Source organism: Bombus flavifrons, chromosome 1, assembly GCF_040668555.2.
Source record: "Bombus flavifrons isolate JBK064 chromosome 1, iyBomFlav1_principal, whole genome shotgun sequence".
Classification (NCBI taxonomy): domain Eukaryota; kingdom Metazoa; phylum Arthropoda; class Insecta; order Hymenoptera; family Apidae; genus Bombus; species Bombus flavifrons.
The window spans coordinates 10,867,430-10,889,179 of record NC_138442.1 but is presented as its reverse complement, the minus strand read 5'-3'; the positions used below and the strand labels follow the sequence as shown (position 1 = coordinate 10,889,179).

The following is a 21,750-nucleotide window of genomic DNA, read 5'->3' as shown; positions in this document are numbered from 1 at the left end:
GTTAGCTTCCGTGTTAACGTCGATCGTACTATCGCTCGTTTACTTTCCTCGCCAACGATTTCATTACCTAAGGCGTCTAATACGAGCGAAACAAACGATGTAATACATTCTTGGTATATAAATTTCATTTTTGCAAAATTCTTCCTCGAATTCTGATTCGATGATTTCGGTCATAATTGATTAAACTTGCGGGCAAACTGACAGGAAACTTGTCTTCCTCCTATTTCACAAATGTGGATATTAGAGCTGCTACAACGTTACTATCCGAGACTTTTGTTAATCCGGAAGTTAAGGAAGTCGGTTGTTAATATTTCATATCTATGAAATATATCTACGTTACAAATTATTATGTGTAATACGTAACAAGTATGATACGAGTAATGGAAAGAATAGACAATTAAATCGATTAGTTAGCGTGTAGCTACATTACCAGAACCTCGTGTTAACGATTAACAAAGAAATATCCATTCATTATCCACTCCCTTCTATGGAGACTCTATTGCGTTTCTACGACTGTATAACTGTGCTATAATTACGCATATTAAGCGAGACAAATGTAGATTGCCATACTAACCGCGCGACAAAATAATTTCATCATCATCGTCCACGCTTTCCCTTTTTCATTTTTACGCGAGTACATTGAGCATCGAATAATATACGAAAGAACAAAAGGAGAGACACGAGTACCGTTAACTCTAGCGTTATTAAATCCGGAATGCAAGATCACCGTTTGAATTTCCCGATAGATTCTTTTTACTCGAGCGTGATATTTGAATATAGTTTTAATTATGGTCGGTGGCTACAGATTTAGTCAAGCGTATGACCGAATAAAAATACCAACGGTATAATTATCGATGAAGTGTTAACAGATGTGGAGCACGGATAACGTGTTCTGCAAGTAAGTACGATTTAGCCTAGAGTTGCAATGGATGGTTGAGCATCCGAACGAACTGACAAGCTAGATGAATATCGAGCTACAACTTCTTCGGAACCGTGAAGAGAAACGCTTCAACGAGAACAAAATTACAGAGGGAAGTGGAGAAGTCGAGGAAAAAAGAAACACGCTCGCTAATGAAGAGGGTAAATAATGGGCGTTTTCACACACGGTGGGCAAGGCCATTGCCAAAGCAGTGACGAGTTTCTCGATCCGAGCTGTCGCAAGAAATCTACGTATCTACCATCAAGAGGAATTTAGACGCGAAACACGCGCGTGCTGTACACACCTTGCGTGTACCTGCAAATGACACACCGTAAGAGGAGGACTAGCAACGAGAGAAAAAAAGAACAAGTTTGCAAGAAGGGAGACGGAGAGAAAGGAGAAGAAGAAGATGAGGAGGGACAAAACAACGAAGACGAGAAACAGCGGGCGCTGCCACTCAGCGGTCCATAAACCGTATGAAATATTAATAATGGCGCCGTTCCCCTGTGGACTGCAATACTCTCTGGGACTTTGCAAAAGAGGGACACATCCCGTGAGACGATCGGTTCGTTAACCCAAGTCGATGGTTGGTAATCGAAGTTTTGATCTTCGGGGCGAAAATTCTATAAATTTTCCTGCTTTACTTCGCCTTCGCCGTGTCCACAGAATTTTATTGCTATTTTGATCGTTTAACGAGTAGAAAGTATCTATGTTGGATTTTTATGAAACTTTATCGATTAGTTATATTTGTAACAACGCTCGATCGTTCCCACAGGTTAACTTAATAAATCGAGTGGTCCCCTTCTTCTCTCGTACCTAAGACCGGCAGATGCTCGCCGTTGATCGTACGATGCAATTGGCCGATCTCTGAACAATAGAATGCGACCATGTTCTGGTAGAGGAACCACTTTGGAATTTCATAGTTTCATCACCGTCGGTCTCACGTATAAATTCACCGCGCACCTGCTACGCGTATACGTCTTTTGTTCATCGACCATTGTTTCTTACCCGTGACGGTTCGATGCGATCCAGGAAACTGTTTTTCCTTCATGAAAGTATAAAATCGTCAAACGGTGAGCGCACAAGCGCTCGAATCCGATGCATGGCTATTCTTCCGCGGTGGATCCAGCTCAAGCTCAGGGTGGATCAACCTCGATTCTTAACGTTGAGAAACTATGGAATCGGAATGATACGATTTCTTGAGTTCTTCTAAAGAGCAGGAATCGTTGCATTGCGTTTTCCATCGAAAGATGTTCTGAAATCGGAAAAACGAACTTAAAATGAATGGAACTGATACTGGTGATCGTTAGAATGGTATCACGAGTATTTGAGTCGACGAAGGACCAAAAAAGCTGGGACGATTATCCCGATAATTAATATCAACGAACGAGCTAGGTAACTGAAACGCGTAGTCCATTACCGCAGAAAATTCCCCTTCCCACAGGTGTAGGTACCTTAAAGGGGTATTTACGCTCGTATTGTCGTAATTATTTCGTAAGGATGAGCGTAAAGACCGTTTCGTTATTGCGTGGCTGCTATTCTGTCTCCTTCTACGTTCCACCTCTCTCTATTCTTCTTGTTCGTTCCTTTCTGTTTTCTCATCATCATCTTCCTCTTCGCCTTTTTCTCCACCTCCTCGCGTACTTTCTCTTTTTCTCCTTAGAAACTCGTCGCCCGCTTGTATACGTATGCCCTTACGTTGTGTGATGCTTTCCTCTTTCTCTTTCTCGCACAGGCAGGTGAATATTATGCATAATGAATCGTCCATCGTGGTGAGCTCTTACCTGGAAACTCAAGGCGTGGTTAAAAGGAAGCGCGGATGATGGACTGATCGCGATCGACATCGACGTAAATCCTCGATCGGAGATATTCGTTTATCGACGCTCCGTTGTCGTTTGCGTCAAATAATTCCTTCTTTTGAGTCGTTGCCATGGCTTTTAAATCTCGTAAATTCGTTCCTCCATTGTAACGATATAATTCCTGGCAAATGGAGATAAACTGTGTTTATGAATCATCGGTTGTTTAATATGAATCAGACCTTACCATTTGGTTTCTCTTCTTCTGTAAATATATAAGTCCGAGTATGTAAATTATTCCAGACATATCGAAGACGAAAAATCGGCGAAATGGAAAAAGAATATCGAGTCGATGAAATATTTGCTTGAACCGAAACCAAAGTAGCTAATCATACGGAATCGCTAATTTCATTTAAACGTCTTACAAGAGCTTATTCACTCCAAAACGCGTCGTAGCACAAATACTCGTAACACAAAATGTAAATTCCCGATAACATTCCTCCGCAAGCGGCGAATATTTTGTCAACGGTAATAGTTGTAACTAACAAGTTCATTTAAGTGAATGTCGCTTGTTGCTCGTAATTAGCACTACAAATCAGAGACGGGGAATATAGCGGCAGCCTCCGACGCGTCATTGGATCGTGTATTAGGCGCGATTACCAAAGGCATAAGGATTAACGTTACTACCGTGGTTCAGTGTGATTTTACGGAGTAATTTCGTGGAGTTAACGACGTCGTTTACCGCAGCTTAACATCGTCGTCGCTCGAAAGATCCACTCGTTTCACTAAATCTCGAATGGAAGAAGCATCGACTATTTCGCGAGAAGCAGTCGATATTTAGTCAGTCCCTTGATGTCAGGGAATCGAGAGTGGTCGCTTGAGCAGATCGAGAAAAGAACGTCCGCTTATCGTTCGATGGGATCTGTTATCAACGGGCGAAACTGTGATGCACTGCCGGATCGGCCGATAACGAAGATAAATTTTATGCGATCAAGCTCACCGATATCGAGTTCACGGATCGGTACGCGGAAATATAACCGTGAATTAGTTTACGAAACGATCGATCGGTTTAACGAAGGAATTAAGGGGATGCAACCGGCCTTTGCAGAGTTACGAACTGGCAGAACTTTATTAAAGGTAGCTCAGCGTGATCTTGACTTTATACGAAGCGTTCAGTGCGCGTGATGACGCGTAATATCGCTCGTCCAATTAACGTAACCAGTTTCCATTGTTACCAAGCGTTGTTTATTATACAAAACTGAAATAGAGTGAATGCGTAACGACGCATCACGGCAGAAGAAAGCCTTTCGATGAAGAGCCCGATAAATTAAATTAGGTATCCTACTATTCGTTTATGAATTGGCATTTACTATCCTAGGTTTTATATTACGCTTTATCTTCCTGACTCATACGATGATAGAATGCGATTCGACGAAAAATTTTAGATACGCGTATTACATATTCAGACACGCGGATTACTTATCACGCGTATCGTTATTGCGCGGAATTTTCCACTGAATGTGGAAATGGATGATAAAACGCAAGAGAAAGGATTATCGCATACACCATCCTTATTATTAAAAGTCTAAAGCAAAGGTATGATTATATTTGATAAAGGCTTTCCATCATATAAATTATTTCTCTTTCTCTTTTGTCTTCTAACATTTCTATAAACAACCGTTTACGAATCGGTGTTAACGCCACGCGCGCCGATTTTATCGGGATTGAACTTCCGCACGGTTATATTTTATGTAACCAAGAGTTGTGTATCTTGGTAGCTAGACGATTGGTATTCTAGACGATTTCATGACGTTATTTATGAAAGTGTCGTCAAGATATTGTGTCCTGTCAACCATCCTCTTCTTCCAACGTGTAGTGATAAACAAGCTAGATGAAACTGAATTATGTCCAGTATGCTCGATAAAATTATTATTTTATTATTATATCTGGGTCTTTCTATCTTGAGGATAATCAACATCAACTACTACTTGGTTTAGCCAAGTTGCATACATAAAATGTTACATAGACATAGGAATTAATAGATCGTTTCCTAGTGAAATCAAGGAATCTCAACATATCTCAAGCATCTCGACGTTTCTAGAATGTTTTCATGTCCGTCTTCGGGTTTAGCGAAACATATTGCCACGAGTCACCAGAACATTTACTCGCAGTTTCGATGTTTCACCGGTATCATCAGCCACGATTTACGTTCCCTTGTCGAGCGTAAATAATAATCAACTTCCACCTTCTTCGTTGTATTCAAGGGACTACTAACTTTCATCACAGAAACTTCCTCCTGGCTCGCTTCTGCCTCTGCTTGGCGTTATCCTCGATTACAAGCTAGCTTACAACGTAGCTTCGTTTCGATAATAATGAGCGATCCACGCTACCGATCGTCGCTTCCTTGTCGATACTCATCGTCGCGTCGCGTCGATTCTCTGCTTTCGTCGTTTATATAACCTTTCTTCTCGCATTCTTATAGTAACATACAGGTTTCTTCATGGACAATCGAGAAAAAGCGAAGAGACGCTTGGTGTAGGTTATAAAATTGATACTGGATCGGCGCTTACATAAGGAAGACTCGCGAGAGATATAGCAACTATGTAACAAAGAATCTCTTTACAGTTGGCTAGTTTCTTCTTGCCTATGCATACATGTGTTTAGAGTCTTGTGTTTTGCGGCTGTTTAATCATTCGCGTGGCCACTGGATCGCGAATAATCTGGCGACGCAAAGTTATTTTACAGTTTCGTATCAAGGAAGAAATTCGTCACCGTCGATGAAAATCCTCGGTAGAAACTGTCGGTATAACGACGCTGACCCTTCGTCGTGGGATTATCCAGCTATGAGCTGCAACCGCGGCAGAGAGATTAGCGTCACTAATTTCGTCGGTCGAGCCGCGGTTTAAATTTCATTCTGCCCGAACTAATTACCAATGTTAATACCGTGTTCTTACCATGGTGTAGCTTCCATCGTGGGATTAGTAAACGTAATGAGCTCCTGGTTTTGTCATTAACGATATGGTATCTGTTTGAGGGATTGATACGGTGGTTTGCGATACTGTCTTTCGCAAAATAGCCGGTTTCACTAGATTCCTCGTTATTACTATTCTGTTTCGTATGTTCCGTATACCTATCATGATTATCTCGCAATGTTATTTACGATTTTGAAAGAATTTCAGGAATACGAAACTTGGAATCAATCTGAAGATCCGTTAAATTAGGATCGTTCATTTGTAAATGTCCATTAGTGTCTTGCACCTAAAGTAGAATCTACTTAATTCGCTTCCTGATGAGCTTACTGGCCTACCCAAAACGAACTATACTTCCCGTATTTTCTTCTTCTTCCTCCTTCTCCGCCCATTCTTCGCGGTAACTTATTCAGCTGAGCATCGTAAGCCGTAAAGTCGCCGGGGCTAGACTTCGTTTGCGTGACAGCTAGCTTATCGTGCTAGAGTCTATGGCGAGAAACGGGAGACAGTAATGCATATTTGTGTCATATGGTATAACAATGCCACTAGAATCCTCTTTACATTTTTCTGCTACTTTCACAGTGACTGATTGAATACGAAGTGAGAATACAGTGGAACTTCCATTACTCAAACTAGCCATCACACACGCTGTTTGGATTATTGACTAATTTGGAACTAATTTATAAACGTTGATACTAAACAGGAACAAGCACTTTGGAATAAATGTATTATAATCTTCTTCAATCTTATCTCTTATCTTAATTTGTCCACTCTTATCTTAATTTTCTCTAAGAAAGAACCATTCCTAGATCTTATGTTAATCGATGTCCTGCTAATTGCTGTTCTGATAAACGTGTTTCCATCGTACGACGCTATTTACGATGAAAATCGAAAGAAGACACGATGAACAGTACTTGTTTCGAAAATAAAAGTTGAAACTCGATTTCTACCTATGTATTTTAGTTCATGCGATACAACATTTCATAGGATGTTAGAGATCTATGATAAACCTCATCTGTGTTACAACTGACCTTTCTCGTCTGTCATTATCTGTTTAATGCCATATAAGAGGCGGTAATCTACGCAACACGCAGGTTTACCACCAGCAGCGATTCGTAACTGTCTCTCGCTGCTACCAGATAAAACATCTAAGTTCCTCCGAGACTTCGTGTAGCTCCTCTATCAACGTTTCTCGACAACGAGAGAGCTTAATACCTCGCGTCCCGAAACGGGCGATTCGAGAAAATCAAGGTGAAGAATGAAGAATGAACCAATTATATCGTCAAAGGTTCCCATGTTATAAATGCCTTGGAATTATTCGATTAACGTTCGTAGCCGGTCACATGTACTAGATAAATTATCGGCTCGGTCTTGCGGCCCGAAGAAGCGTTATTATCAGGGGAGCGATTCACTTATGAAGACGTAATCGCCGCGGGATTCCCCTGCCGAGTGTTTCATGCAAAGCGATAAAGCCCTGGATACGTCGCTAATTATACGTGGAGCATTAAGCTAACGGATGTTTCTCTCGGCTAGCCTGCTATTAAAACGATGCCAATTAAACGGCATCTATCAACATCGTTAGGCGTCCGGGAGTTATGACTGCCCTGGAAGGTACGTAACTTTCCCAACGACCAACAACATTTCGGTTCTTCTTTTGTACGTTTTCCATCGTAACGTTACGATCTTGTAATTACCCTTTATCCGTTCTCGCTCCGGCGACATAGATGAGAGTAGACGCGCAACTAAGACAAGATTGAACGCTGATGTTGAAGATCAAGATCAAACACGTCGATCTTAAAAAAGATATCGTTATTGCGTTGTACAAATTCGAAACGTCGTTTCGAACAACTTGGCTTCGTTGAAACAGTATAATGTTTATTCTGAATAGATATTCTAAATGTTCCAGAAAAAATGGTACACGTTATTACTTTCATATATTACGTTAAAAATAACTTATTTTGGTAAAAAAAAAATATTTACCAAGTTCTTCATAACGTGTTACAAATATTAGTTCAAAACTATGAATTTTTAATTGTGATAGAAATGGACAGGAACTCCTATAATTATATTTAGAATAACGTGAATTTAAATAATATGTGGAAAGAGTGAAAAGTCTTCGAAAATAATAAAAGAATGTCTTATTTGGTTATGTGAAGCCTGCATATCTACCACGCTTACTCTACGCCAATGGGTCTCGCTTTTCTCCGTCCAGCATTGGCTCCGATTAAAAGTCGGAGACACCCCGAGAGTGGAGAGATCGAACTGGACAGGCCAGTTTCGTCCCGTGCACTTCGGCTTCTAAAATAAACCCGACAACGAATAAGTCTTTGGCCGCGTGTGTCGCCGTCTCGCGTACGCGTACGCACAGTCCGGTATCAGGTGCGTACGCAGTGCGTCATTTCGATAGGATCTCGGTTCTCGTATACGCATCTCGATTCGATACGGCCTGGTGAACATTCCGCCCACTTGCTGCCATCCGTACCCTCGTACCAGAAGAAACTCGTGGGATCTTCATCGAATTTCGTCGTCTCCAGCCCGCGTCAGATCTATCCTAATGATTAAAACTCTTTAAAATGTTTCCACCGCTTACGAGTCGATATCCACCTGTAATGAGGGTTATTACGAGGATACAGATTGATACAAGGATGTTGTATTTTGTAATTAAGTGGCGAGTAGTGACGTGCGCGCGTTTGATTAGTAGAATATATTCGATCGTTTCGACTTTCAATTGGAATGGCACTGGTCTCCTTGTATTAACTCAGCGTTATTTCAACACCGCCAATGGACAAAAAAAAGATTGTTGTAGTAGTCGTTAAAATCAATAAAGATCCTGTACGAAAGGGATAATTGGCGAATAAAGTGAGATTTAAGAGGTTGTAGGATACTCTAATTTCCTTAATCGCAGAAGCTGAAACGTTATTAAACACGTTTTTCTCTTTCGTTACACAAATTAACTGTATCTGGCTTGAAATGTGGAGTACTAATGAAAATGATTCAAGGAAGAACACGTTATGTATACGTGTATTTCTAACTTGTTTCAATATTCAGCTAGAATTCTAACATATTTACCGTATCCTTTTGACTAACTGGAGATTAAAACGTGTACGCGATTTCATCAAGGCGTGCTCAAAAATTCGTAATGGCCGTCAAACTATTTTCAGAAACCTACCCAGGTATTCCATCAGCTGAATCAGTTTTAAATTTGTTTATCGAGCCGATGAACACTTAACGATCGTTCGTTCCAGCAAGAACCGTATAGGACAGGTAATCAAGCTGCCTCTGACACTCGCTGTTTTCTTTGTTATCTCATACTCTGTTACGCGGACAAGCGAGGGACGAAGGGAGGAAAGCAGCTTTAATGGCGACTATCAGATCCAAAACCAATAACCTACGCGAGATAAGCGAGCACGGAATGGATGGTGTGGGCAGATAATCACGCGAACCAGAGGCATCTTTGAACGCCACACGTCTTTCGATCACCATATAGTCCTTTCTCTTGCCGCGTGGCCACATTCAATCGCCTTGTATACCAATACACTCATACATATACCTCATTCAGGTATACCTGTTTGTGTACACGCATTCGAAAGAGCGTGCATTTGTGTGCATTCGAAAAAGCCCGATCCTCTATCCGACGCAGAACCCCGATGCGTCGATCTTCCCAGCTGCCGTGCCGATCAAAACTTTCGATATCGATTGGATATAATGACGCGCTCGTAACTATTGGATACTGTGGCGAACCGCAGCCCTGGGTTATACGGCTGGTAGACCTAAAAGGTAAGAAGAAACTGGCTTCCACGCAGCGCGCACGCACTTGCATGAAAATCGCCACCGCGACGAGTGCGTGCTACGCCGCGCCGCATCGAGCATACCGACGCGAGCCCAGCCAGATCGAATTCCATCCGACTTTCAGAGAAAGGATAATTATTTATACAAGATATAAAATATGCGGCGGATATTTATGGGTTCGACTTTAGATCAGACGTTAAAACAGCGAAAAAAGTTCTACAAAAATGCCGTTCGAGGCTTATTTTTCAAATTACAGTCGACATTTCATGATAGAAATACATATACCGGTATCAGCAAATGGACTGACCACCTATTTCGCGTTTCATGTTTCTCGCTCTAGTATAACAGACGAAATCCTATCCATGTTTTATGTCATTTGTTTAAATTCGTGGATCTCCCCCACATATACACGTATTTTGCGACACCCTATATTCAGATTGCGGAAAGGCAAGTGTTTTTAGATATAGAGTAGAACTTCATTTAGACGAATTCCATTTATTTGAACGGAATTTTGCATAATGGCCGATTAAATGATTTCCTGTGAGTTGAGTTCAACTTATATTTTATATGCATAAACGTGAACTTCTACTATATAAACGAAAAATTATAATAGTAGGGAAATCAATGGATTACTATCATATGAACTTCAATTATACAAACTATTTGTTTCCCCGTAAATTGATGTAAATGGAAATCTACTGTAATTCCTAAGTCGACGTATATGAATCGAAACGTGAACGTCCATTGATTAGCGATAATGAGATGACAACGCAGTAATTACGAGCGGAGAAATTACTATCTGTCTATGTTCGAATTTTCTATTATCTCCTTTTTGCGACACCTTCCAAGTATTTCTATTTTTGTGAATTTCTTGTTACACGGAATCTTCTTATTAGCATCAAGCTTTTTCTTTCTATCCATTAATCGTGTTCGTTCACATCGATAGTATCGATAAGTATAAAGGCAGCAAGTATTTGCAATCGGTTTTTACGTAATAATTTTCATTCAACTATTTAGTTGCTTCTTTGTATGATTTCTTAGAGGTACGACTACAAAGAGAGTCGTCATTGCTTTTTCCCCCGCGACACGTTCCTTTTTTCTCTTCGTGCTTCGAACCACTTCGATTCACTTCTGTTTTTGTCTCGTTCTTCACGGTTTGTTTAACCGGCCACGTTCGTTGCCGCAAATATTCCACGTTATATTCGTAGATTAATTTTTTTCTCATCGCGGCACGCTCTTATCGATGAATACACTGTGGATGGAGCGCGCGTTCAGGAATCCAACGACGCATTTTTACGGATTACAGCGTATAGAAAGCGCCGGTCGATTTGTTCGTCCTCCGTATCCTTCACGGAGGAAACAAAAACTCTTCATCGAGCTGGCCGAGCTGGTTCGATCCTGTTCGTACGCCACGTGACTGGGACGAAATCCGAGTTTCTCGGTAAAAGTTGGCCTCGTTGCAAGGAAAGCGTGTCTTGCTCGTACATCACCGAGGATTACCGATGAACTCGTCACTGCACTTCTCCGTCCGAGACCTCGAGAATAATGTTAGAACGCTGTGTGTGTCCGGTAACGCGACGATAAATTATTCGAAGAATATTTCCTGACTTTTGAAAATCTTCGATAAGGCACGTAATAACAATAAACTCGGAAGACCGAAGCATGTAGTATTCAGGTAAAAATATTTTAATCGACGTTAATGCACACTTTTGAGACATAACCCTTAGATCCATCAGTTTTGTGATTTGCTGGCTCATCCTTTGACGACTCGCTCACGTTCTTAACTACAATAGGTGGATTTCTGCGAAACAGACAGCCCAATATTTATTATATACACTGAAACTCATATCGTTTATTTGTATAAATACATCATACTGTATCTATATTTGTTGATTTAATCCTTCCCATGCTAATAAAGTAACTTTTACAAAAATTGCTAGATTATCGCAGATACGTATCTGTTTTTGTCACTAGTAAAATCTGGGGAACATGCAATCATTCCATTGTAAATAGCACTACACATCCCATTTTTTAATCACTCTTAACCTATTCGTAGTTTTTAAACTTACACGTCTTATAATCCGATTAATTTTACGACCATTTTACGAAAAACATTCACCACAGAAAACTCACGTTATCTTATTTGTTTGTTCATTGAGTTATCGAATTATTAAAATTCAAATCTCTACATCTTTAGCCATGTAAACATTCGAGACTTCGAATCGGGATATCGAACGGTACAGCTCGGGTGCGCGAGTAAGGCTCATCGTCGTTCGTACACGACTGTTCATTTAAAGAAGAAAAATATCGTTGGTCTTTGACCGAGCATGATGAAGTACGTCGCGAGTAAGCATGTTTAACCGGAGGACCGTGGACATCTCCATTTCCTGGTTAAACGAACGACCGTCTCTTCTCGCCGTGACGCGGCAGCGTTCTAGCCACCGTTGGTCAGACGGTCGACAAATTAATGTCAAAGGCCAGTAATTGGAGAGATGGCGAGGCAAAGAATGTCTGTCCTTGTGTACCCCACGAAGCGGAAGCTCGATGGTTTAGGATCCTCCATAATTCGACGCTAGATCTGATCTAACGTCAGGAATTGTTCGGTCTCCGTGGATACCACGTGAACGTATATTTACTACACCATCACTGGTCAGTTTAGTTCGCCTGTACTGACTTCGGATTTTTCTTGGAAATGATCGCGTCTTAATCACGCCGCACCTTATCCGAACGGGATCTTCCTTTCTGCCCACGGCTTATGTGACTTTCACGTATTAATTAGCGGCGTACACGCGCGACTGGTCGGCGCTAGACAGTGCTCGTGGCGTGGGCAGCGAGTTCATGTACGTCGCGTCGCGTCGCGACGGTGCTACTACCTGGACGTTCACGTGCTCGCTGCGGGCAGGTGATTCGGAATTTTCATCGCTCTTTTACGATCCGAGTGTGCTTTCGTAGCATTTGTCTTAATTAAATTACTCAGAAACTTGCCGATCTACCTTACATTTTGTAACTTCTTAAATTTTATTACGAGCATACCCGATTAGCGTTGAATTCTTAAAAACTGAGAAATCGCTGAAAATAATATCTCAGGGTTTCGTGCGTGTTTACATGTTACAGCGTATTATACATACATATGGAATCATCGAGTTTATGATATGAGTTATAAACGCTAAATGATCACCACCGGAAAGGATTATACTTGACAAAGTTAGTGAATCGTAACCACTTAAGATATGAAAGATTCGCTTCTGCGAAATAATATCGTATAAACGTATTATGTATATATCGATACGATGATCTTTATATCCATCTAGGGATTATCGTTCTGTCCACAGAGGCACAAGGTATACGAAAAGTAAGCCAGGTGCTAGTCGTTTCTGATGTCCTCTCGTGGCCAGGCCGGATATTAAGTGGTCCGTTTAGAAGAACATTTAGATTAAAATCAAACCGCGATCGATTATTAATCTCGAATGAATTGCCGTTCCGACAAGCAACATTTATTGCGGCATCATCAATAATTATCGGCGCATTAACCGGTGTTATTGCGGCGACCGGTAATTCATTTTCTTTCGGATCGATGTAATTAATTACCGCGAACCGAGTCGTCAGTGTAATGCCTTTATCGGTAGGTATAAAACGCCGGCAAATATTGTTCCCAGTGTACGATCCGTCGATCCGTGGATCGATCGATCAACCTGTGTGCGCCCGACGTTCGGTGCGTGCACGGACTGCTCTCGTTTCGACCAGGTAGCAGCTGCTTCATCATCATCCTTGTCCCGGAATAAGGTTGAGAAAGAACTGGTGGAAAGAGATAGGGAACACGGTGAAAAGGGGAGAGAGAGGAATGACGTTGCACACGGAACGGACGAAAGGGAGGAAAGTAAATGAATCGTCGTTATCAGCGTTTCGTAATTAGCAGTTTCTTCTTGCAAATTACGCGCATCGATAATGCGAGTCGTTTAATTTCGCTTCTTGCTCCCTCCTCTCTGTTTCTTCTCTCTCTCTTAGTGAACGCCTATATACATATACGTGCGTCGAAGAAAAAATTCCGATCGGTTGTTTCGGGAATTAAGGAAAACGACGCACCGTGTGCGTTTCGTAACAGGCACAGACACGAACGATGATCAATTAACAAGAACGAGTGGCGAATAAAGGACGAGTTTCGAACGAACGTCATCGCAGCTGTGTGCAAAGCGCTGTGTGCAAGGACGAGCACACAGTACACACGAGGACCATCGGTAAGATCATAACGATAATCGAGCCGGATGGTGTTTGGGTGCGTGAATTCGATAAGTATATATTTATTACGGACGGTGTATCACAGGTGTACATACAAGTAGAAGCTGATGGTGGTAAGTCGCGTGCGAAGTCGAGCGCGCGTGAGTCGAGTCGACCGGTCGCATTTTGTCTCTCGCCTCGATAAAATCTTTCAATGGGAATCGTCGAAAGTAAGACGTCTCTCGCGACCACGAGACGCGACAAACGACCGTTCTTTTTCTCGTCTGGCCGCGATAAGCTGGCGGACGCGCGACGCTTCGATTTCGCGACGATACACGCCACGAGGGACCATATGTTGTCGGGCTGGAGCTCGCGTGCCGTGCTTCGCGCACATGTTGCATCCAGCGGCGCTACTCGCCGTCTAAACGCGTTGGTCACGCATAGATTTCTGGTCATTCACTTCGTACGCTTAATAGTTTAATTGATTCTTCGCCGCGTATCAGCGAATACATTGAAACGTAGATGGAAGAATCGTTGGTGGAAATTTCAAGGTGTAAAGTCTGATGGAAAAAATTTATTCAATTAACTGGAAGATGCTTTCTCTAGATTGTGCATATAAATTGTCTCGATGAAATTGCGGCTTATAATTTTCACATTGATACGATCAAACGAAACGAATGGAGAATTTATAACGGAGACAAAATCAAAAGTTAGTAACTCGTACGTATAGCCCTGGGTGACGTTGCTCTTTAAACTGCCATGCAATTCGAATTTTCAAGCGGGCCTGCAACCAAATGTTCGTAAGCAAAGAAGAGCAAAGAAGGATGGGCGAGTCGCGTTTTGTGGCTCGCGTGCGCATGATTGCACCCTCGAGCTGGCGAGTCAGGTGGCTGTCTGTCCAGACCTTGAGGAGTCAGAATTCAAAGACCGAAGATGAAGCGTTACTTCGAGTCTCCGACATAGTAGTAGACTGCCTCGCAGCCATGTTCTTCTGGCTCTGAAACTCGTGCTTCGTTCCGCAAAACTGCCTGTAAGATTCGGTAGTGATTGTTCCCTTTTTTCCATCGTAGTCGGCCGCGATTGTTCGACGATTATTCCTTGTAAAACCCTGGCAATTTCGTTATTAAAGCCGACTTTCTTCGAGCCTGGAGCCTTGCCCACGGATACCGTGGCTATTGGTTTCCGTTCGATCGATCTTGCACGCGTCAAGACGCGATTCAATCTGTCAAGTCGTAAACAATGCGGCGTTTCCGTATAAATTAGGCAGTTGTATCGAATTTGGAAAAATAGACGATTTGGAGAAGTGGAATTTTATATTAATTTCGTTGGATCGCTGATAAATGCATCAGCGAATAATTCAGTCTACTAAGTGACGAACGAGTGGAAAATAGCATTTTCAAAGAAATTGGCTAACTAAACTCAATTTTGTTAAAGAGCCGAATCGAACAACCGTAATCTTATATTAATCTTGTTGATTTAGTAATAGTTAAGAAATGGTCCAACCTACAGAAACTAAATAAAGTGGATAAATAAACAAACTGGACTAAGTAAAATTCTCCTAAGGAATTCTATATTTAAATTCAGTTCGGTAATTAAATCGAAGTGAAGAAGATAATTTGGAGAATTTGAATCCTGCAACTCGGTTAGGTCAATCATGTCGCAATATAAATTCAGGCTACGATTGAATAAGTCAAATAATAGAAACGAAATATATATCTCTCTGAAAGTTTAGTAATCTAAATCTAGCTCGAAAAGAAAAGAAAGAGGAACCGAAGGACTCGAATCTTGCGTCGTCTCGTTCATGGTCAACTTTGGTTCCCCTGGTGTTGGAAGTTCGTCCTAGAAAGGACGAAGGACACAGGCCGCTCGTCGGAGGGTCGCACGATGATGGATGCGCGTTAGCGCGGGAGTGCGCGAAGACAAAGATCCTACGGATTCCCTCCCGGCGTGCGCAACGTGCATTAGTTCGTGTCGCTCCTGCTGTGCGCAAATTAGACCTGCGAGTATAGCGGTGTACCGCTGCACCTCGTGAAAACGAACGTGCGGAGAGAGGACGCGAAAGAAAAGAGGAATACGAGAAGAAGATGAAGAACAAGAAGGAGACAAAGCCGGTAGTGGAAGCAACGAAAGAAGAGGACGACGAGATCCGGAGAAGAAAAGGCGAAGGAAGAAGAAACGGAAGAAGAGAAAGAGGAGATTGTGCAGGAAGAAGGAGAAAGAAAGAAAAGAGAGGAACGGAGGCGAAGCCGCGATGAACGACCGCAATCAACGCAACACCGCCCCGCGAAAATTGCCTGGAATACACCCGGAATATATTATCCACACGGGTGTTCCTGCAGGCGGCGTCCTCCTTCGGGTCAAGAGGTCACGAGCTCCGGAACGGACACGGCCCGAAGGAAGAGAAGCGTGCCCGTGAACAGCCGCACGATCGGCTGTGCCGCGATGGATCACGAAGAAGAGCCGCGGTTTTACGGTTGCGTTCGCCAAGAAAGACCAAGACCACCCCGAATTATTCGTTTGCACGAAGGGCGGTTTAACGTCTTCTCCGTGTCCTCGGTATCTTTGAATCGTCGGTAAATCGTTTTAAGGGTAATTATTAATCGATCGTTAAATTAAATTACGTTACTAATCGTGTTTCGTAGGCAGCAGGACGATTAGTTACGTATGGCTGAAGGGTTCGTAAACGTTCGCTTTATTATATCGAATCCCAGAATTATGTGCTCGTAAAATGGTAAATGGTAATGCGAAGAGTATTATGATATACAGAGATATTAAAGTTACTAGAATTTTGGTGGCAATAAACAGGTGTAAAACGTGGCGTAAGTTTGTTCGTTAGTAGATGTAAGGGAAAGGCGAAGCAGGAAAATTTTCCCTCGTTCCGATCGTATCTCGTAAAAGTCCATGAACCGGTGAAATCGAATCGATTTAAAGGCAATCCATCTTCCTTCTTGGAATTTTTGATATTGATTTCGACGATGCCTCGGGGACACGATCGCGTAAATCATGCGAACACGTTATACGGGATTGCGACTCGGAGACTCGTAGCGAAACACTCGAAGCACGCCTCGTCCAGATACGTACACTATACTCATTATCGTGACGTATGGCAGCCGCTGGTAACGCGGGAATAATCCATGCGATGGTTCGCGCTCCAAGTAGCTACCGCCTGTTGGTGGATTCCCTACGGGCGATTTCTGCTCAGTTCCAGCGGAATCGTTTATGGCCTTCGTAATTTTCAGCCGTTCAATACGTTCTGCCTGATCCGCATCGACTAATGGCCCCTGTCGTACGACAGCCATGGAAAACGTACTCTCTCGATTTGCCCGCTTTAAAAGGACTCCTTCTCGGACTGGATAACTTTATTTAGCGTGCATTCAGTCGCACTCTCGTGCGTCCTTTGGCCCGCCAACGTTGAACGCTTGATTGCGATTAAGTGGCTATTATATGTAATTCGTGCTACGTTCCCTTCCAGGGTAGATCATTGCAGCTTACGAGAAATAAATATAGCACGCGCAGGATGTTGCTCCTAATGGCGCCGCGCGTAGAAATCGCAGAATCGTGTGTAGCGCGATCTGAGTTATAAGATATCGTCGTGCACCTGATTACTTTCTGTCAGGCGAAACGACAATGCCTTCCACGATGGTACGTTTCGTATTAACATTTCATCGCTTTCGAAACCCGTCGAATCGTTCAGAAACACCCTGTACACGCGTGATCGCAAGCAAGCTGGAAAGGCGATTACGAAAGCAGTCGATATTGTCATTAGAGCCGGGTTGGCTTTTGCAATTAAGCACCGGGCTTCGAGAGAGTGAAACGCAGGCCGCGATGAATGTTAAATGTAGCGTATAAGATTCAAAGATAAAGATTCATAATAATTTCCCGGAATTCCGGCCAAGGACCGGTATTTTCGTACGACGCGAGCGAATTACGACGGCGACGAGGTCGTTGTCAGGGCTGACGCATACGGGAGAAAGAGGACGTGGAAAGAAAACGAGGAGGGTATAGAGAAAAAGAGAGGGACGAACGCCGGCGGAACTAATGGTAATTTTTGCGATGAAACTCACGAATTCACGGTCCACGGGGGGGCGTCTGCCCTTCACACCTGCGCCTTAACCTTACCGATTTATCAGGGCCGGTTCACAGTTAGAAAGAACCCGTTTCTCGTGATCGCGTTTAATCCACCCGCGTGCTTTCGCGTGAAAGCTCGGCTTCGTGGAAAACAGCCGACTCGTTTAATGCCGCCGCGACTTTATAAAACAGCGGGCGTGCCGCAATTTCGCCGATGTAACGAACCAATTGAACGCAAGGTCGGCTTTGCTCTTTTGAACTCATTCAAAGTTCCTTCGCGAACGATGATTTCCTATTTAATCGTGATCCCGATGCGTGGATCCAATAATCACGATTGATCAAAGGTATCTCTATTCCTTTCTCTCTCTCTCTTTCTGGAGATTCAACTCTTGCCGGAATAAAAGATTAAAATAATTAATAAAAAGACGTATTGTTCGTCAGACGTTTGAAGCGACGCAACGGAATTTCTCTTTTCCATTCAACGAGCGTAATTTCGCTTTGAGTCCACTTCGATCGTATCGCTTGTTAATCACGTCGAATTCTCTCGCGAATAGACGATGTCGGTTATGATCAGCTAATTTCACCGTGAGAAACTTTTAACAAACCATAAACGTCTGGAACGCTTTGATCGTTCTACGAGACGCGCCAACTATGCGAGACTGGTTGGTTCGGGTCCGGACGCGTGGGCGTTCGTCGAAGCCGTCTTTCGGCTCATCTCTTTGAAAATAGGCGCCTCTTTAATGGGGCGTACCTGATATTCGGTCGCAGGTGCGCACCTATTTCGAGAACCCTGTAAAGTGGTAGAATGTTTCGAGAGTAGACAGCAAATGGGAACGGAAGTTTGATGTTGTATACCTGTTAAGATACTTTTACCTGTCCTTCGAACGCAGGAAATTTCCTTTTGGAAGAACGTCGCGTTACATTTGGAACACGATTATATTATTATATACACACGTAGGACATAATATTCTCGTTGATTGTGAAATCGACATTGTTCAATATAGTATCCATTATCGTGGATAATAAGCGGCCGCTGCCGAGGAAATAACGGAATTAGTTGAGCGAGTCGGTCGACTCGTTTTTAATTGACAGGCCAGCCTGTCGAATAGGTTGTGCCAGAGAATCGACACGCATCGAGGGAATTCATAAAGCTTCGACCCGGGGGGAATGTGATTAATTGATCTCGGGTCACGGGTTCGATACGCTGTTGAGAATCTCGCGGTCGGTTTCGTTTCACGCGTATGCATATGAGCTCCTTCCATCGTCGCAACGCCGCGCCGATCAAATGGAAAAAAATCAATTTCTTCAGTCGACCGCGACTGTGTATGTCTGTCGATCGTGTATATAAATGGTCGAATTAATTGTGAGGCGAAAGACTCGGGGAGAGAGACACGCGTAACCTATGCGCTTCGATCACGGTGGACGCGCGATCCAGCCTCGTTGCGCAATGAACGTGTTCCTTTTTTTATTAGGGATCGGAGGTAATCGATTTGTCTTCTTTCTTTTTCAGTCGTTTCTTTTATTTCTCCCCTTGCCTCTCGACGGTTGTTAGCGCCGTTATACACCTGCATAACGACTTGGAGCCGCTCGTAACGACCGGATCTATCGACGACAAGTGTAAAATCTCTCGTTCCTCGTACACTCATATCGCTCCCAGGCATTTTTATTATCGCGCCACGACCGCGTTCCCGCGTCGTCATCGCTCGAAACGTCGACGCTGACTTCTTTCGACTCTCAACCACTCCTTATACCTATGCACGCACCTATATTGGTTTCTCTGAATCTAACCCACTAACGGATCGTTTCGCGTTCGAAAGTCACGAAAAATTTATCTCTTCGTACTTTTCGTTTACATCGTTTGTCGTTTTACTATCTGACTCGCTTAACGTCTCCCGTACGAGATACGCGCTTTCATTTTCCTAAGAAAAACGTATTTACCGCTCGTCTAATATCTGACCGACCTGTCCAGCTTGGATCGTGCGATGTATTTACGAGTATCAGATAAACTACCAAACAATCTGTTATTCCATGCACACGGTCACCGTCCGCGTACAATGTCTTCTCGATTAAAATTAAAGAGCTCCCCATACACCGAACGAATATATATTCATGGGACGAAAGCGAGGATACCGACTTGGAGACACTCCTGGAATTTCTCGTATCGACGTAATCCGCATAGATTCGCCAGAATGCTAACCGAACCACGAATCGCTGCTAGCTTGACCTATCGCGTTGACACGCAGGCCTTGAATGCCGAAATTGAAAAATAACTATGACGAAAGAAATCGTTCGAGCTTGTAGCCCTTTACGGTTAAACTTATTTTACTCGATTTCCACGAAGTTTCCAGATAGCGTATACTTTCAGCGATAAAAACGAAGAAACTGTGATCAAGTAACATTTATTAGATAGCGTCAAAAGGATGTGTTAATGATGCTCGCGTGCGTGTAAATGAAGTGCATATACGATCCAAGTTGTTAGGTGCGTTAAAAAAGGTGACGGACAACTTGGTAACTCGTGGCAGAGTCGTAGCAGCGTTTCGAGAACGTTTCAAGAAGAGGAAGCGCTTTGAACGGTTGCTGGCGAGCTTCGTGTCCGGTGTTGGGAGCGGTCAGTCGTTTATCACCTCCGCCACACGCGAAATATAAACGTGTTTTCTAGTAATCCCTTCCATTCGTGACGTATCGTGTACAACGATGTAACCGGGTCACGCGAGCCCGCGTGATGACGAACGAAACGGATGTTACGACTAAGTTTATCGACGCGGCCAACCACTTCACGAACGAATCGACCTCGAACATACTCACCCTGTGTGAAATATGGACCTTGAACGAGTAGGTTCGTTGAAAAGAAGAATAAAATAACTAAAATATAAGAAGAAAGAGAGAGAGAGAGAGAGAAGGGAGGAAAAAGACAGAAAAATGGATGCATTAAGCATGAGAAATTTGTGCGGCGGCGAATCAACCGCGAGGTGCATTCTTTCCGCGAAAGAAGCCGTGGATAAAAAAGTGAATTCTGCGTTAATTATATATAAGCGCGTCGTGTACGCGACTGTGTGAAATGTAAGCGTATAATCATTCATCGTTACCGGTCGATTAATTGAAGCGTCCGAATGTTGTTGAGCGACCTGGACCGGTCATTAAACGAAGCTCCGAGCTTTTTCCTTCCTCTTTCCAACATCGACGTCACGGCAAACGATGCAATTTCATTTAATGCACCGTTATATAGCGTTTTATAACTATGTTGCTGCGCTACAAGTGAAACAGCTCGATTAATACGCGGGCATGGACGGTGTCCACGGTGAAGGATTTTCTGCGTCATTAACGCGAACGAGTTCTGATCGGCAATTAACACTACACGTTCGCGTTGGGGGAATATACGTTGTTGGAAGTACGAGCACGAATCGGTAGCAGCTGTTCCCCGGCATCGGGAGCAGGTGAATCCTGCTACCGTTCTCTTCCGAACGGCAGACTCGACAGTCGGCGACGCTGACCTAATCACCATCGCGCCCCTAATGACGTCCAACCCCTTCGCCACACGGTCCCTTCGAAATTCGCTTAATTGGCGGTACGATGGTTATTTATCGCTGGCCCATGCGCTACCTGCCCCGAAACGGAGCGAAGCCGGGGCCACGATCCATCCGTGTAAACTAAAGTACCCAACTCTCCCGTCGATACTCCCGATTCCATCCCAATACTACTCTCTGTTCCCCGTTTCTGAAATCTTTATCAACGAAAGTGTCCTTCGGGTCCCGATCTACGGATTCGAGAGCAACTGGTAGCTTCGTCACGATATCCCGAGCAATTAAACAGTCTCCACTTATCTGAACGATTAACGCTTTCTCCCTTTCGGTTACGTTCCATCCGCAGGTTGTGGCACTCGAAGAAGATCGCGCAACAGATACCAGCTTCCTGCAGATCGTGGTCGAGAGCGTGATAAATAGGAACGCGATCGGTGAAAGTATAAATCCACGAGACGAGAAATACACCGACGAGA

The 21,750-nt window shown here is 43.3% G+C and overlaps 1 long non-coding RNA gene across 1 annotated transcript in view; it reads left to right on the top strand.

The window, feature by feature from the left end:
* Positions 1-21,750, top strand: part of LOC138186547 (uncharacterized) — a 115,049-nt gene that overhangs the window by 22,838 nt on the left and 70,461 nt on the right. The gene's annotated exons all lie outside the window — the stretch shown is intronic.